Source organism: Gigantopelta aegis, chromosome 10 (assembly GCF_016097555.1).
Source record: "Gigantopelta aegis isolate Gae_Host chromosome 10, Gae_host_genome, whole genome shotgun sequence".
Classification (NCBI taxonomy): domain Eukaryota; kingdom Metazoa; phylum Mollusca; class Gastropoda; order Neomphalida; family Peltospiridae; genus Gigantopelta; species Gigantopelta aegis.
In genome coordinates, this window is record NC_054708.1 from 12,883,573 (window position 1) to 12,902,022 (window position 18,450).

Genomic DNA, 18,450 nt, shown 5'->3' on the forward strand with positions numbered 1-18,450 from the left:
TTCGTGCCTTTCAGACGATGAATTATATTTGAAAACTGTTGGAGTTTTAAGTTGTTTGCATGCGTATGTGAAGAACACAAGTATTAAATTCACATTAAATGTAACAATAGAAAAAAAACCCCTAACTATTTAGGCTCTAAAGAACTGAACAGGGGCCTAATTCACTAAATTCTCGCCACTTTGCGATCTTGCAGTACAATGCAAAAAGACTTGCAAAGAGGATGCTTTGTTGTCTAACAGAGCCTAAGAGACCTTTGTGAATTAGGCCCCTAGCCTATAGTTCCACCAAATAGCATCTTACAGGGTCAAAGTTCGAATTCCACCCAACACTGGTAACACAGTTAAGACTACCAGTCCTGCCTTTGGCGATAAATGTTACACGGTTTGTTGTCATAATTTCTTTTTTAGTCTTGTCAATAAATTCGTGTAATTTAATTTGAACTAGTGTCTGTGCATAAGCTGCTATTGTGCTTCAAACATGCGCGGGGTCCTACTAAACTAGGAAGGAAATGTTTAACTTAACGACGCGCTCAACACATTTTTTTTACGGTTATATGCAAAGGCTGTGGTATGTGCTATCCTGTCTATGGGGTGGTGCATATAAAAGATCCCTTACTGCTAATCGAAAAGAGTAGCCCATGAAGTGGCGACAGCGGGTTTCCTCTCCAAATATCTGTGTGGTCCTTAACCATATAATTGTAAATACAATGTGTTGAGTGCGTCGTTAAATAAAACATTTCCTTCCTTCCTGTCAGTAGTTTATTGCAACCCATACTGACCGATACATTTAATCAGCGACTTGATAGAGCCTAGGACAGGATTTAGCTCAGTCGGCCGAGTGCTCGCTTGAGGTGCTTGCGTCGCAGGATCGAAACACCTTGGTGGATCCATTCAACTGACTGGGTTTGTTTTTCTTGTTCCAACAAGTGCACCACAACTGGTCAAAGGCCGTGATATGTGTCTGTGGGAAAGTGCATTATAAAAGATCCCTTGCTGCTAATGAAAAAATTAAGCGGGTTTTCTCTGATGACTGCGTGTCAGAATTACCAAATGTTTGACATCCAATAGCCGATGATTAATTAATCAATATGCTCTAGTGTTGTTGTTAAACAAAACAAACTTTAAACTTTAGAAGCCAAGCACATTCAACCTACAGGGCTTACCCCAACAGTAAGTGTATAGCATTAATTCAATATTTAACACTGATGCAGTCATATTGATTGTATCATCAACGTTTTTCTCTCGTTTTCTTTGTTGTTTGTTTTGTTTTGGGGTGGGGGTTTTTTTTGGGGGGTGGGGTGGTGGGGGGGATTTGGGGGGGGGGAATTATCATATGACATACTTGTAAGAGCCTCACAAACAATGTATCATTACAGTAACTGAAGTTTTAAGGAATTATTTAAATTATTTAACGCAAATGAAATTCTGTATATTTATGTATATGAAAGCTGTCACTGTATTGCAGTTATACATATATTTACATCTGTCTTACAAGGTGTACATTATATAAGGAAGTATTGTAAAAACAAAGTTTCGGTTATGTTATTTGTTATCAAGATACACAAAATTCTAATACTCATAAAAAAAAAAAATCCTCACCTAGTTGGAATACTATCTGACTGGGTCAAAGTTTGAAGTGACTCAAACATTTAATTGAACAGTTGATACTGCCAATACTGCTAATGGTCATAAATGAGTCTGTGGTTGTTGTAAAATTGTTTTTAGTTTTATGTGGGCGATAAATGACTGCAATTTTATTTCAGCCAGTGCTACCGTGTTAAGAATATCATCTTTAATATCCATATGCTCGAAATATGTATTGGCATCTTGTAAAATTAAGTATGACAATTTTGGGTGGGTGTAATGTGCCATGAAAGGTTTCGATCCCAGACGGTTAGCCCATTAGGCTATTTCTTGTTCCAGACAGTGCACCACAACCGGTGTACCGAAAGCCGTGGTATGTATTATCATGTCTGTGGAATGGTGCATATAGACGGTCCCTTGCTGGTAATCGGAAAGAGTGACTCATTGCGTTGCGGCAGCAGGTTTCCTCTCATTTGTTTGGTCTTTAACCATATATCAGTAATTAAAATGCGATGAGTGCGTCGTTAAATAAAACTATTCCTTCTTTCCTTCTATCTATATATTTGATTACTCTTTCTGTCCTTGACCAGATTGTATTAAAGTCTGTTTGTTTTTTCTTCTGCTTTAATTTAGTTATTGCACGTTAAGAAAATTTGTGTGACTGGTTTCTCGTGGAGATTATCGTTCAAATTACGTAAACATCCTTAAAACATGTCTAGCTTGCATATTTGGCATATTTCTATGCAATGGAGTCAGGATATATTTGTAAGGTTTACGAAACACTCATTATCGTCTTATAAATATTGGTATAGTGTAAACACATTATAAAACTCTTCAGCATTTGCACTTGGGAGATGGGAGTGCATTGATGTTAGCAATTTTGAACCACTGGCGTAGCCAGGATTTTATATTGTGGGGCTGGGGGTACCCACATTAGGGTGGGGAGGGGCAACCACATTGTTTATAAGTCATGTTATGCGGCGACAGAAAGATATATAACAAAATAGGGGGAGGCGTGATTGTGGGAGCATTGCCCCCATGCTCCTCCCACGCCAGTGTTTTAGAGGCTGAATTCACTTTGAGAAAAAACCCCACTGAAACAACTTGTAACTTGTTGTTATTAAGATGACCAATGGAATTCTCCTTTCTTCGCTGCAACCTAGTATGTGTAAAAACACATTTAGAAAGAGAAAACTAAATTAACTGATAACTTCCTCTACACAACACGTCACTTCCTCTTATACTACTTGTGTTATCTCATGGTAGAGCCTTTCCGATTATTCCGAGAAGTACAGCGGTGTTTATTAACGTGGAGCCAGTTGGATATACCCAAATACAGGCAACGCAGGCTCGAGACGAGGCAGGCCCGGCTAAAATTATCGCACGGCGAGGAAACCAACTGCCTGGCATCTTCGAGCGCTACAGTTGTAAGTGATTGCGGTCACTGGTAACAAGCACGGACGTGGAATGTCTGCCACTGGAATAAGAAACCCTGGGGTATTACAAAGCATCAGGAACAGATACAGCGCGGTGGCGGATCCCAGTGCAAGATCAAAGGGGAGGGTGCAATGCCGTGCATACCCCCTCCCCCGAACTTCAAAGTACCCCGAAAATCTGTCCTAAGTTTGCTGCCATTATAACATTTCACTGGCGTAGGAAGCTGGGGGGGGGGGGGGGGGGGGGGAGGGGGACATGTGCCCCCCACTTTTCAGATATTTTGTTTTATAATAGTGTAAAAGTGTGTAAATATAAAAGTATGCACTCCAATTTTTAGCACCTTCCTACACCACTGCATTTGTACAATTAACATAGTCTTTCTAATGACCAAATTACATTGAAAGTTTGTTTTGTTTAACGACACCACTGGAGCACATTGATTAATTAATCATCGGCTATTGGATGTCAAACAGTTGGTAATTCTGACTCGTAGTCATCAGAGGAAACCCGCTAAAAAAAAAATTCTAATCCAGCAAGGGATCTTTTATATGCACTGTCCCACAGCAGGAAAACACATACCACGGCCTTTGTCCAGTTGTGGTGCACTGGTTGGAACGAGAAAAACCCAATCAGCTGAATGGATCCACCGAGGTGGTTCGATCCTACGACACAAGCACCTCTAGCGAGCACTCAACCCACTGAGCTAAATCCCACCCCAAATCCCGCCCCGGAATTTTAACTAGGGGTGGGTGGGGACTACACTGGCGGGTGACGTTTATAGGGGTGGTGGTCGAGTTATGGTCTCCTGGAAAATATATTGAACAAAAAAAGAAGAAGAAAAAAACATTGCTTGAGCAGGGAAGGATTTCTACCCCCGATCCCCCCCCCCCCCTGCACACACGCCTGGAAAATCTATACTGTGAAATAAAATTAAGTTTGAGGTACTGCAAATATTACAATGATCAGAAAATTATTGTATGTACAGACACTGATATTTAAAGAACATACTGTATTTAATATGCAATTTTACTCCTTTAAAACCGTCTGATAGTCGGTAACAGTTAACAATGGCAGAAAAGTTAGTACAGGAGTATTAGATATGTGAGCTTATAATTATTTATTTCTCCGGTGTAGTAATGGGTGAGAGTGGTGTGGGGTATTATATCATAGTCAGTCTGTGGAAGATAACCAATCAATGTCAGTATCCCTTGGGAATACTGTGTGTGCCATTTTCACAAGCTGCAAACCCTCACTAAAAAATCCTGTATGCACGTCTAGGATTAAGGATGGTGTAGGGGTGGGGGAAGAGGCGGTCGGCAGATATTTTCTTTCACATTGCCATCTTATTCTTATTTGCAGTAGAATATCTTTACCTATTTTTCATACAGTCAATATGTTTAACACTAAAAACTTCAGATATTAGTGAAGTGTTCTTTCAAAATGCATATAATATCCGTTTAGACCCTCCGCCTTAAAACAAACATATGCAAACCTTAAGACACGCATATACAGAGATGGGTTTCGTGGGTAGAAACCCTCCCTTTTCCAAGCGAAATATATATATATATATTTTTTTTTTTGGGGGGGGGGGGGGGGAGCATGACCTGAACTCCCCCTAGAAAGCTACCGTAGTTCACCGACACTGGATTAGACGTTGCGGAAGATATGGGATCGTTGATGGCAAATCAATTGTTTGAAAGAAAAAACAAAAATGTATTTGTCTAAAATATTATCTGTAGAGTATGTCGATAATATAGTATAAAGGGGAATTCACATTCTGTAGATCTGCCCGGAGAACAGCGCATTTTCCAGTTTCTAGCCAATACTATTACGACCAGTAGGCTACATGTACTCGTACCACAACCCACGACCATTCAGTAATCCCAGATGCTGTGGTGTACACGCTAATCATTTCCAGAGACTATTTCTGCAGTCATTTAATACAGTTTGTGTATACATTGTTGAATGTACAAGTGACATATTTGACATATTCTGTTTCCTTAATTGATATTACTGCCATTGGCACCGCGATTATCGTCAGCAAGTGACAGCAACAGGAAACAACACCAACAACGACGACTATGACAACACCAACACCCGTTTAAAATGGTGTTTTCTTGACTGCCATATTAGTATAGCCATGTTGTTACTTGGTCGTCGAGCCCAGTGGTAAAGCGCTCGCTTGATGCGCGGTCGGTCTGGGATCGATCTCCGTCGGTGGGCCCATTGGACTATTTCTCGTTCTAGCTAGTGCTCTACAACTGGTATAACAAAGGCCGTGGTGGATGCTATCCTGTCTGTTGGACGGTGCATATAAAAGATCCTTTGCTGCTAATCGAAAAGAGTAGCCCATGAAGTGGCGACAGCGGTTTCCTATTTGTGTGGTCCTTAAACCATATGTCCAACCCCATATAACCGTAAAAGGATGTGTTGAGTGCGTCGTTAAATAAAACATTTCCTTCCTTCCTTGGTCGTCGAGAGCCAAATCCCCCCTAAATGGATTTTCTGGATCCGCCACTGAATAGGTTAAAGGGACTGTTTCTGAGTTTGCTGCCATTGTGACATATTTACGACTAACATTCTTGTTGATGACTAAAATTGTGTATTAAATATATTTTCCTGTTTAGAATATCAGTGTCTGGATAAACAAGATGTTTGTTGTCATAATGGCTGTAGTAGCTCAAACCGGATTTTACCTTCCAGTAAGTTCGTACGTACGAAAAAGAAAATCTATATTATGAAGTAAAATGAAACGTGACTGCCACAATCATTAGCACACAGCTGCGAACTACATTGTAATTGGATATACAGACATAGGTATTCTGAACAAGAAAATATTATTTTAAAAATGTCTAGTCGCCCAAAATATCCTGCTAGTCAGAAACAACTTACACGACTACAGATTGAGGACAGTCCCTTTAAAGAGACATTCCTGATTGTGCTACAATGTTTAAGATGTTATCGACTAACAGATACGTTTTAACGATTGTAATTACATATCAAATATATTTTTCTGCATAAAATATTAGTGGCTGTATATTAAACGTGTTTCTGATCGTTCTAATATTTGTACTAGGTTAAATTTCCTTTTATTTCCGAAAATATTATTTTTTCGTACATTATTTGAAGACAAAATCCAGTTTGGGCTTCTTAGAAATATTAAGACGACCAAAAACACATTGAATATACAGACACTGATATTTTAAACAAGAAAATATATTTAATATGTAAGTTTAATCGTAGAAATATTTTATTAGTCGGAAGCATCTTACAATGCAGCAAACTCAGGAATGTCCCTTTAAGAAAGGGGATGGGGTGCGACCTTTCAGCATTTCCACTCGCGAATCAGCGTCTGTGGAACCAGTGGCGTGCTCAGGCAGCCGACCACTCGGAAACAATTTGACTGGTACCATCGTCTTCTATCACATCACGTTCATCTGACGTTCGGCGCAAAAACCTGTCTAGAAACCGCAATCGCTCGCCCTCCTGAACATGCCTCAGATCCCCTCCTAGGATTCGATCCCTGTTGTAGTTACCTTAGCTACCCCGTCCTCTCAAGAAATAAGCATCGTTCATCATGCACGTAGGTATCGCCATATATTAATGACGTCATAAACGCCTCCTAGTCACAGTAGCCTACTGACGTTACTTAGCAACTTGTATACATATACATTTTGTTCTGAAAATCTGTTACAAGGTTTATTGGAATACGAATGACAGTATTTTTTGTGTCTGGATCGTTGTCATGTTACAAAAAGGTAAGAGTAAATCCAAACGAACAAGGATACTTAAAGGGAAATTCCTGAGTTTGCTGCATTGTAAGATGTTTCCGACTAATAAAATATTACATATTAAATATATTTTCTTGTTTAGAATATCAGTGTCTGTATATTCAACGAGTTTCTGATCGTCTTGATATTTAAAGAAGCCCAAACTGGATTTCTTCTTCAAATAATATAGTACGTACGAAAACATTTTTTTAGGAACTAAAATGAAATTTAACCTAGTACAAATAATAGAACGATCAGAAACACGTTTAATATATAGCCACTAATATTTTATGCAGAAAAATATATTTGATATGTAATTACAATCGTTACAAAGTCTCTGTTAATCGATAACATCTTAAACATTGTAGCAAACTCAGTAATGTCCCTTTAAATCTTAAGTTAAAGCCACAATTCCTCTTGCCTTGTTTGTTTAGGTTTTTGCTACGTTTTCTTTTGTTTTGATTTGATTTGTTTTATTGTTTGTTTTATTGATTGTTTAGGTTTTTGTTTCGTTTCGTTTTATTTTGATTTGTTTTATTGTTATAATATTAAAGCAAAACCCAGGCGCGTGTGCAAGAAATCATGCAGGGAAGGATCTATAGACTGGCAAGCAAAATTTAAAAAATTTTTCCAGGGGAGGGTTCGACACCAGAAACCATTTCTGCACACGCCCTTGAAACCCCTTTAGTACTGATACTAGTAATCTCGTTCCCCAAATCAAAAAGTTAAAGTTTGTTTTGTTTAACGGCACCACTAGAGCACATTGATTTATTAAACATCGGCTATTGGATCTGAAACATTTGGTAATTTTGATGTATAGTCTTAGAATGAAAACCCGCGACATTTTTTCCATCTGAATCAAGGGATCGTTTAAATGCATCATCCCACAGACAGGATAGCACATATCACGGCTTTTGATATACCAGTCGTGGTGCACTCGCTAGAACGAGAAATAACCCAACGGGTCCAGCGACGGTATACCACTTACACAGTTGTTATCAGTTAGTACTAACAATAACAAGTAACTTGAAACCAACGGGTTATTTAAATACTATAAAAGTCAGCCTCCTAGTAACTACAGGCACGACGGAGCGGGGGGGGGGGGGGGGGGGGGTTGCTGGAAGGCTCCAGTCCCCCAATAATTTTGAATAAAAATATTACTGGTAGTAAATCTTAAGACAGTGATGAATTTTACTTGTTGAAAGCAGGAAATTGCATTTCAGGACATCTTGTTTTCAAAATTTTACAGGAGAGCATACCCCCGAACACCCTAAAAATTTTTTGCTCTGCGCTCTCGCTCTCAGTGCTTCCGCCGTACCTGAACCACCAAACAAAGATGTCAAAAGGCTTTTCAGTATTAATTATTTTTTATTATATGTTTTATGAGGAACTATTTCCTAAACCCGACCATATTAATCTGCTGCTACAACAAGTAACGACACGACAATCGGTGGTGTGGTGCCATAAATTACGATACGTCTCCGAATATTAGTGTATGTGCATAGAAAAATGGCCTCCGTGGCGAAAAGCCAAGAAAGCAGTTTATTACTTTGTTCTGTCAACCCAGAGATTTTCCTTTCACCGAATGGTTAATCACGCGTGGGAAAACCACTACTACCAAAGAACAGATAATATCAATACGTAATGGCTTTCTCTTTAATTTGTAATTTTGCATATGTTCGCATATGTTTAGCAGTTGTGGGGCACCGAGGGAGATGGAGTATAGCGATAACGGCTAGTGGAATTCCTACACACGCAAAGTGGTTCCAGCATCAATGAACGTAGGCTACACATAATAGGCTACACATAAAATCTCCACAAACAACCGCCATTTTTTGGTTGTAGGATTATTTTACTTTACAGAAAAAAAATTCGGGAGAGGGAGGGAGAGAAAGAGGGAGAGAAAGAGGGAGAGAGACCGAGAGAGAGAGAGAGAGAGAGAGAGAGAGAGAGAGAGAGAGAGAGAGAGAGAGAGAGAGAGAGTGTGTGTGTGTGTGTGTGTGTGTGTGTGTGTATGTGTGTGTGTGTAATAGAACCTGGATATCCGAACCCCTAAACTCACCCTCCTTCATGGAACTCTCCCCAGCCTATCCGATTCTCGGTGGTTTTATCCAGGATTGTATATACCTAAGCAAAAATAATTATTCTTTAGAAAAGGAGGTTAAATTAATAATAATAATAATAATAATAATAATAATAATAATAAAAATATCCAAATTGCACACTTAAATAGATACTGAAGTTTCAAAAAGTCATGGACAATGACAGTTTCAGGATGGAATGAACTTTTTATTTCTCACTACACAGTTCACGCACGCTTGATGCGCGGTCGGTCATTGATCAATCCCCGTCGGTGAGACCATTGAGCTATGTCTCGTTCCAGCCAGTGCACCACGACTGGCATATCAAAGGCCGTGGTACTGCAATGTATAATTATGTTTATTACGGTTAATGTATTATGTATATGTATAATTATGTGATAAACTATGGATAATGTATTATGTATATGTATAATTATGTTTATTATGTTTATAATTATATTTATGTTATGAATAATATTTATGTGTGTGCTTATGAACTGTATGTTTACGGCGAATAAATAAATTAAAATTAAATTACAAAACATGCATCTACTTGATTATGTAAACACATGTCCCTTTAATTACGAACATGTGCTACTGCTTTCATTTATTCTTGCTAATCGTTCCGCGAACATCTGCTACTAACTAACGGCGCAGTAGGTTTGTTGTATACCCACACAATTAACATTGCGGTGCGTTGGACATGTGCAGCCACGTGGTCATTTGTTGCGTTGATTTTAAAAATCTCATCTGGTGCCATGCTCAGCCGACAGGCTAGGTTCCATGTGGATAGTGCCACAGTATACATCCCCGCTCCCATCTTCAAAGCGCCTCCAAAATCCAGTGTTAAATGAATGTTAGCATTATGGCTGAATTGTTGTGGGTTTTTTTTTTTTTTTTTTTTTTTCATTTCTGTATGTTCAGTGTATCTAATGTTGATATTACACAACTAATAGGTGCCTGTCAAATAAGTATTTAAAATTTATTAGCAGTAGTAGTACTTTTTATACTTTCTGGGTTAAGGATTGTTTTAAGTGTATCTCTAGTCAATTCGTTTGCATGCATTTATTGCAAAGTAGTATAGTACTAAGTATATATAGTTGTGTTTTTTGTTGTGTTTTTTGTGGGGTTTCATTTTTTTTTTTTTTTTTACCAATGTTTCAGTGTATTGATTAGAACCCGGTGGAAGCGTGTTCTAAACCTGTCAACCTCATTAAATAACGTAATAATAATAATAATAATTATTACTATTTTCTTTCTATTTTGAGGGGGGAAATAATGTAACCTCTTGGCCATTTTGGTTATTTTAATACGTATTTATGTACTTTTGTTACTCTCCCCAGAGACGTAGCGTTACCTCAATCTAATTAAACCTGGACCTCTGGACTGGCGGGTCGTATCGAGTATGAACCTAGCAAACCCATTTGTCTACATGTGTTCCAGGAGACTTATATGAATAGCCTAATATTGCACTGTAAAAAAATGTTTTAGTCTCTGCGAGGGTGGAGAGTTCGTTCAAACTCCCTTCCTACGTCCCAGGTACCTCCCTAGAAAAATCGTGCAGTCGCCCCCGACGTAAATAGTGAATTATTCGCCTTATGCCACAGTAGCATCATACCTAGACGCAGCTACCTTTTGGACATAGCCCACTGGTAAAGCGCTCGCCTGATGCGCTGACAGTCTAGGATCGATCCCCGTCGGTGGCACATTGGGCTATTTCTCGTTCCAGGCAGTGAATCACGACTGGTATATCAAAGGCCGTGGTATGTGCTATCCAGTCTGTGGGTGATCCTTGCTACTAATGGAAATATGTAGCGGGTTTCCTTTCTAAAACTATATGTCAGAATGACCAAATATTGGACATCCAATAACCGATGATTAACAAATCTAGTGACAAATGTGATCTAGTGGTGTCGTTAAACAAAATAAACGTTTAGCTTTCCTATTAGGCTTGAAGCATATCCATGGGTTAATTGGTCGACCGACAAAATTTCAAAACTCTGTGATAAATATCAAGGGCAGATCCAAGATTTTGTAAAGGAAGGGGGCTCACAATATTCTAAAAAAGGAAAGTTTGAGTTTATTGAAGGCAAAAGAGCCGAACACCCAAAGGGAGCGAGATCTGTAGGGGGTGTAGGGGAGGAGTGTGCGTGTGTGTGTGTGTGTGTGTGTGTGTGTGTGTGTGTGTGTGTGTGTGTGTGTGTGTGTGTGTGTTACATATTGTGGATGAGTATTCACGATTTTTCAGGCCCTTGAAAATCAAAAACCTATAAGGGTATCCGATGTTAAATTGTTTAAAGATAAGCTACTTGTAATGCGTAATGTTAAATTAAACGAAACTGAGTCATTTCTTAGATGGTGTGGTGGAAAATGTCCAGAAAATGTATTGATCGCACACAGAATTGCTCTATACATTTGTTTCCTTCATTCCCTCTTTTACCGCCATAGACATAGGCAAGGGAGCAAACTCCTGAAGTTATTTCTGCTGAAGGGACACAGAGTGGTACATCTACTAGTCTTCAATCGTAGAAGTGGTATATCTGTTCGGTCCAACATAGCTGTATATAATAGCCCATTCCTATATTGAACAAAAGCAGTGAAATAACCCATTATTTCTCAATTTTCAAGTTGAAAAAGGACGAGATAATGTTTTATTAATACCAGTGTCTACCAATGCCTGTCTGTTTCTATCTATCTATCTATCTATCTATCTATCTATCTATCTATCTATCTATCTGTCTATCTGTCTGTCTATCTGTCTATGTATATATGTATATATGTATGTATTGATGTATGAATATCTATATATTGTATGTATGTCGAGGTTGACTGTTACATACATAGATATTATAGGCATATTGTCACAGACCACTGATCTACTTAATGGTCTAACAAAGTATGATCTGAACAAAAATAATTTGATTTGCCCCATAATGTACTTAATTCAACCATCTTCATAATCACCATACTCCATTTATTAATGACATTTTGTAAAAATAATTGAATTATGGCAATGGTCCATACTTCAAAAACTAAAATTGCCGAGAGGGATGACATGGATTTCACTCCAACATGGTTCAGTTAAGGTGATGCGATAGCTAGATTTGGTTTCCAACAATTAATGTAATTTTTATTTATTATCCATTTTTAGAGAAATAAGGTCCTTAAATCCGTGACAGTATGCCTTTAACACACTAGCGCAGGGGATAATTAAATCCTTTCTGACCTCACAAATTGTCCAATGCTGTTGCCACGATGTAATCATGTATGTATGTATGTATGTATGTATGTATGTATGTATGTATGTATGTATGTATGTATGTCTGCTTACCTGCCTATCCTTTCACCCATCTATCAATCCATCCATCCATCTATCTATATCTGTCTGTCTCTGTATCAATCACAAATAAACAAAGCAAAACAGCATTCATGATACAACCAAATAATTTATTTCTTTAAAATAACACAAGCGATTAATTAAGAAAAAGAAAACCACATGTGGTGGTTTCAAACTAAACATTCAGGATAGGGAAGAACTGGCCCTTAAAGGCATATTGTCACAGACCACTGACCTATTTAATGGTCTAACAAAGTATTACCTGAACAAAACTAATTTGATTTGTCTCTAAATATACTTTATTCAACCATCTTCATAACCACCATACTCCATTTATTAATGATATTTTGTAAAAATAATTGGATTATGGCAATGGCCCATAATTGAAAAACTAAAATTGCCGAGAGGGTTTCATTCCATCATGGTTCAGTTAAGGTGATGCAATAGCTAGATTTGGTTTCCAACAATTAATGTAATTTTTAATTATTATCCATTTTTAGAGAAATAAGGTCCTTAAATCCGTGACAGTATGCCTTTAAATCAGCTCTCTAGATCCGCCCCTCAGCTTAGCAGAATAGAGAATGCAAAACAATGAATACTCAATTGCAAGCTGACTGCAGCTGGAACCAGATATTACTGTCCATTCCACCTATCTCTGTTATTAATTCAGATGAACGTTTTTGTGGACAGTCATTCTGAATGAGAGAGCTTTTCCACTAAACAAATACGTATACGAATTCGTACGGCCTGTCACTTGAGTAATTGAGGGAAAATATTTTCAGGTTTTTATTTATATATTTATTTATTTATTATTATTATTATTATTATTATTATTGGGCGTTGTGCAGAGTAGGAGCTGCCACATCCCTTATCACTTTTTCGATTTGTTTCATCATTATATAAAAAAGGACAATCTCCCACCCTAAACCTACACACCCTGCCAGTGTGTTTAAAATAAATATAGATATGCAAGCACACTTATCGCTTCGAGAAAACAAAGACAATTGTAGAAATGTAATTTATTTAGTGTTTTTCTGAGTTATAGTACCAATGTTTTTTGCATATATAGAGGATAATAAACCAGTTATCAGTTATTATCAAATTTATGTCCCGAGTGAAATAATTTTCACTTGTCACGAATTTTTGTGAGTGACAAATGCACATTATTTCTTGAGAAAAGATAAATTTTATAATAACTGGTACTGAGCTTGTTATGCTAGTCTCACACTACCAACTGCCAGCAGAAAATTGGCCAACTTTCTGCTGTCACGACTTCTACGACTGTCCAGTCGCTAGTCTGAGCTTTCTTACCACTCAATTCCCATCGTATAACCCATTAGTTGTTAATCTGAGCACACCCGTCTAAGTCGGGAGCGGGGAAATTACAATACAACCGTCGAGTTGACCAACTTTCTGTTGGCAGTTGGTAGTCTAAACCTAGCATTACTCTATTTATTAATTCAACTTTTCTTTTTTTGTCTTTCTAAAAGCCTTTTATTTTCATTATCCATACGTGTATATGGAAACGATATAAACCGCATTACACACGGATCTCAGTGTTTCTATGACTTTGTATTTTAAGGGATGGGACGTAGCTCACTGGGCTATTTCTTGTTCCAGTCAGTGCTCCACAACTGGTGTAACAAAGACCGTGGTATGTACTATCCTGTCTGTGGGATGGTGCATATAAAAGACCCCTTGCTACTAATGGAAACATGTAGCGGGTTTCCTCTCTAAGACTACATTGTATATGTCAAGCTTACCAAATGTTTGACATCTAATAGCCAATGGTTAATAAATCAATGTGCTCTAGTGGTATCGTTAAACAAAACAAACTAACTTGTAATTTATTCACGTTCACAGAAACATTAAGAAACAAAAACAAACCCAAATTCTATTTATCTGTTATAAAAATCTATAATGAACAAAACAATCAGTAATATTGTACGTTACATCAATGCACGAAAATGTGAAATTATGATTTTTATTTCCCCGGTTATGAGTGCCAGCTGGGGGTAATAAATTTGTTTTAGTACTTTGCTGCGTAGATAAAAAAAAACCCAGAATGGCAAAGCAGAAGCGAATGATTGGGAGATTGCCAATGGTTCGCGTTCTCTTGTGCTTTCCCTTCACATTCGCTTGGTGGAAACGTACTGTTGGATATCAATAGAACCTATTCGTTCTTGTACGCGATCGCATTGTCGTTCGTGTTCGCGATCGCATTGTCGTTCGTCTTCGCTCAGTGGAAAACCACCGAGTAAAGAGAATTGCGATTCTGGACCCATTTCACTACACATCGCAAGTTTATAGTACAACAAATATAGTTTGAAATATGTGTATTTCAAACTATATTTGTTGTACTATAACAGTAACAAGAATTGTGGTTTAGTCGTAGATTTACGTTTACGTTCTAAACGTGGCTTACGATGTTTTGTGAAACTGGGCCCTGTCCTATATGTGATAACCAATCAATTCATCTTTTATAAATTGTCCTTTACAGGATGATCTTCGTTTTAATTTCTTCCAAAATGCTCAGTTTTAAATGTTTCTAAACGTTTTATGTTGTTACCCGATTTAGAAAAGTTATGTATTTTAATGTCCTTGCATTTGTAACAGCTAATACCTGTTTTTATATTTTTACAACGTCGTAGATACTTTTTATATACATAGCAGTGTTATTATTATTATTATTATTATTATTATTTTAGTTGTATATACTTAATTATACTGTCTATACGTATTTAACTATACTGTCTATACTATTTAACTATACTGTCTATACTATTTAACTATTAGTACAGGCAGTTATATAAATTTGCATTTTTTTTTGCTCAAGTCAGTAAAATGTATTTCTTTTTATTCTTAAGACTATCCAGAATTAGAAATCCATTGGTAGCATTTTTGTCAGTCATTTGATCATGGTGGCCATCTTGAAATTCAAAATGGCCATAATTTTGCGATATTTTAAATATATTTTGACTCTCAGTTAACACAGAAACACAATTCCTGTGTCTATTTATATTTTTGAGGGCAATGAACTCGCTGATAACATTGTATTTAGTCATTTGGGCATGACAGCCATCTTGAAATTCAAGATGACCACCAATTAAACATTCTTATATACAGTATATATATATATATATATATATATATATATATATATATATATATATATATATATATATATATATATTTACTCACAGTTGACCCACAACAACAATTTAGGTATCTGTTTACATTTATGAGGTCAGTGAATAAAGTTGTGAAAACAAAAACTTAAGCAGCCATCTTGAAATTAAAAATGGCCACCGTTTTAATATATTTTTCCATATATCTCAACTCTCGGTTAACATAGAAACAATAGTTTTTGTGTACATGTACATTTATGTAGCCATGCATTTATTGATGACATTTTTATAGTCATCCAATCGTGGCAGCCATCTTGAAATTCAAAATGGCCACCATTTTAATGCATTTTTTAAGTATCGTAACTTCCGGTTAAGGCAGAAGCACAACTATTTTTGTCTGTACATTTTTAGGATCAATGATTTAAAGGGTGACATTTTTATAACCGTCCTCCAGTCATGGAACCACGTTGAAATTCAAAATGGCAGCCATATGGAGATTTAAAAATGGCCACCAATTTTATCATTTGGCAAATACTTTTCCTCCTAGTCCACATACATTTTATGTGAAATAATTAAAATATTGCATTACTAATGACTTTCATGTTCTAGATTTTAAACTAATGAAATAGAGGTACAGACCAATTGTAAACTGTAATTCAAAATGACACATTAGCAGGGCTCATCCATTTAGTATCTGCCTAATTGAATGTTGTTTAAATTAGCCACTTTTTAATAATTTCTAAAGAAATATCCTACATACATGTATCTGAAAATTGACTAAAATTAATTATTTTCCATTGTGATCCCTGATTAGGCATCTACTTCGTCTGTAATAGCATGTGTATTGCAGCAACCATCACCTCTTGTAGAGTTATGCACATTACAATTTGTATTCCTTACAGGTTCATCTACCTGAACACTTACTACTACCACAATTGCATCTGATCAGTTCTATCACAGCCTCTGGTGCAGCTTGCATCTTCAACCACATTTACAAATATATCCTCCTTGATCCATCCATGGGTTTAGATCACTGGATGTAGCATGGCATCCTAAGCTAGGATATTTGCTTGGAAATATGCTCTGTGAGTATGCTGTTATTAGATATTTGGCAGTGTTTCCACACTTTGGTTTGGTGATGGTGTCTTGAACTTCTATCCTCTCAGAATAGCTGCATCAATTGTACAAATGACCCTTGAGCTTAGTACCATGGAGTACTGACCTCTTTGTATGATTCATCAGTAATTACAAGCTAGCTAAGAGCTTCAGATATAGCCAGTGGAGCTTTCCCGAATACATTCATTAACATTTGTTTGCATATACCATCAATTTGCCCTGTTGTGTCACATCCAGTTACTACATGCAACCCTGGTAATGTTGATTTTCTTTCTGAACCCAGTTCAGCATCAGTTAGTTGCATGTTGATCTGGTTGCGACTTACGTCTGTACCGATAATTAGTGGGATCAGTGTGTGTGCTCTTCTCAGGATAAGAAATAAGTCTGTGTCTGGTGCAGAAATTCACTTCTATCTTGTCAGTGAACAGAAGTATTTCCTGCATGCTTTGATTCACTATTAGATGTTTACATGGGTATAAGATGTATTTTTAACACAATAATATTTATGAAAGATGACATCAGATATGTCCACTAACCAGGCTATAGATTTTCGAAGCTATCTGAGTGCTACAATATCGAAAACTATTGCAGGCCATGATGTGACAATGATCGGGCCAGGCAATGAGGTGGATTTTTACATCAAAGACACAGACTGTTGGGTTTTTATCACCATTAGGTTACACAAATAATTATATGTAAATCACAACCAAATCAACCTGCAAACATTGTATAATGAACTGTGTCCAGAGATAGACTCGGATTACCAGATGTTCATGCTGTAACTGAATATGACACAACAGGACAAATGGTGATGGACATCAATAAAGAGAATTCAATGTATTCACGAAAGCTCCATATAGTCAGGTTGGAATCGGTGATGAACCATACAAAGAGGTCAGTGAAAAATGTGAAGATTTTACTGCATGCAACCAGACACAAGGGTCATTTCTACAACTGACGCAGCTACTCTAAGATGAAAAGTTCAAGAAACCATCACCAAACCAAAGTGTTGAAACACTGCCACCTACCTCTGGGGTATGAAAACGGCATACCCAAAGAGCACATCTCCAAGCACATTTCTGAGCTCAGGATGCCATGCTACATCTGGACATTCTTGATCCATGCAGACTTGATTGGGTCAAGGGGGTTGGTATATTTGTGACTGCTGTTGGAGGTGCACCAGAAGCTGTGGTAGAACTGATCAGATGCAATTGTGGTGTCAGTAAGTGTTCAGATAGATGTACTGTAATTTAGTGTAAGCGGCACAACCTTCAATGTACAGAACGTTGCAAGCGTGAAACTGACGAGGACTGCTGCAATATGCATACTATTACAGATGAAGTAGATGCCTAATATGCCATTATGAACTACAATTTACAATTAGTATATTCCTTTATTTCATTAGTTTGTTATTAGTATTGCAATATTATAATTATTTGACCTAAAAATGTACTAATGAACACAAAAGTTGCATTTGTATGTAGACTAGGAGAAAAGGTATTTGCCAAATGATTAACTTGGTTGCCATTTTGAGTTTCCCTATGGCTGCCAGTTTGAAGTTTAAGATGTTTGCCATAATTGGATGACTATAAATCTAAAGAATTAGATTCATTGACCACTGAAATATACATCTAGACAACAAAATTGTGCTTCTCCATTAAGCATGAGTTGAGATATAAGACAAATGTATTAAAATGGCGGACATATTCAATTTCAAGATTGTTTTCATGATTCAATGACTAAATAAATGAAAACCATCCAATGCATGGAATACAGAAATGTACATGGACAAAAAATTATGCTTCCTCGTTAACCGAGAGTTGAGATATTTGAAAAAAATGTATTAAAGTGGTAGCTATTTTGAATTTCAAGATGGCTGCCAAGATCAGACAACAATTTTCCTTTTTACAAAATAATCATCTGAGACCATAGATGTAAACTGACACCAAAATTATTTTTCTGTGTTTAATGGGAGTAAAGATAGAGAAAAAATAAAA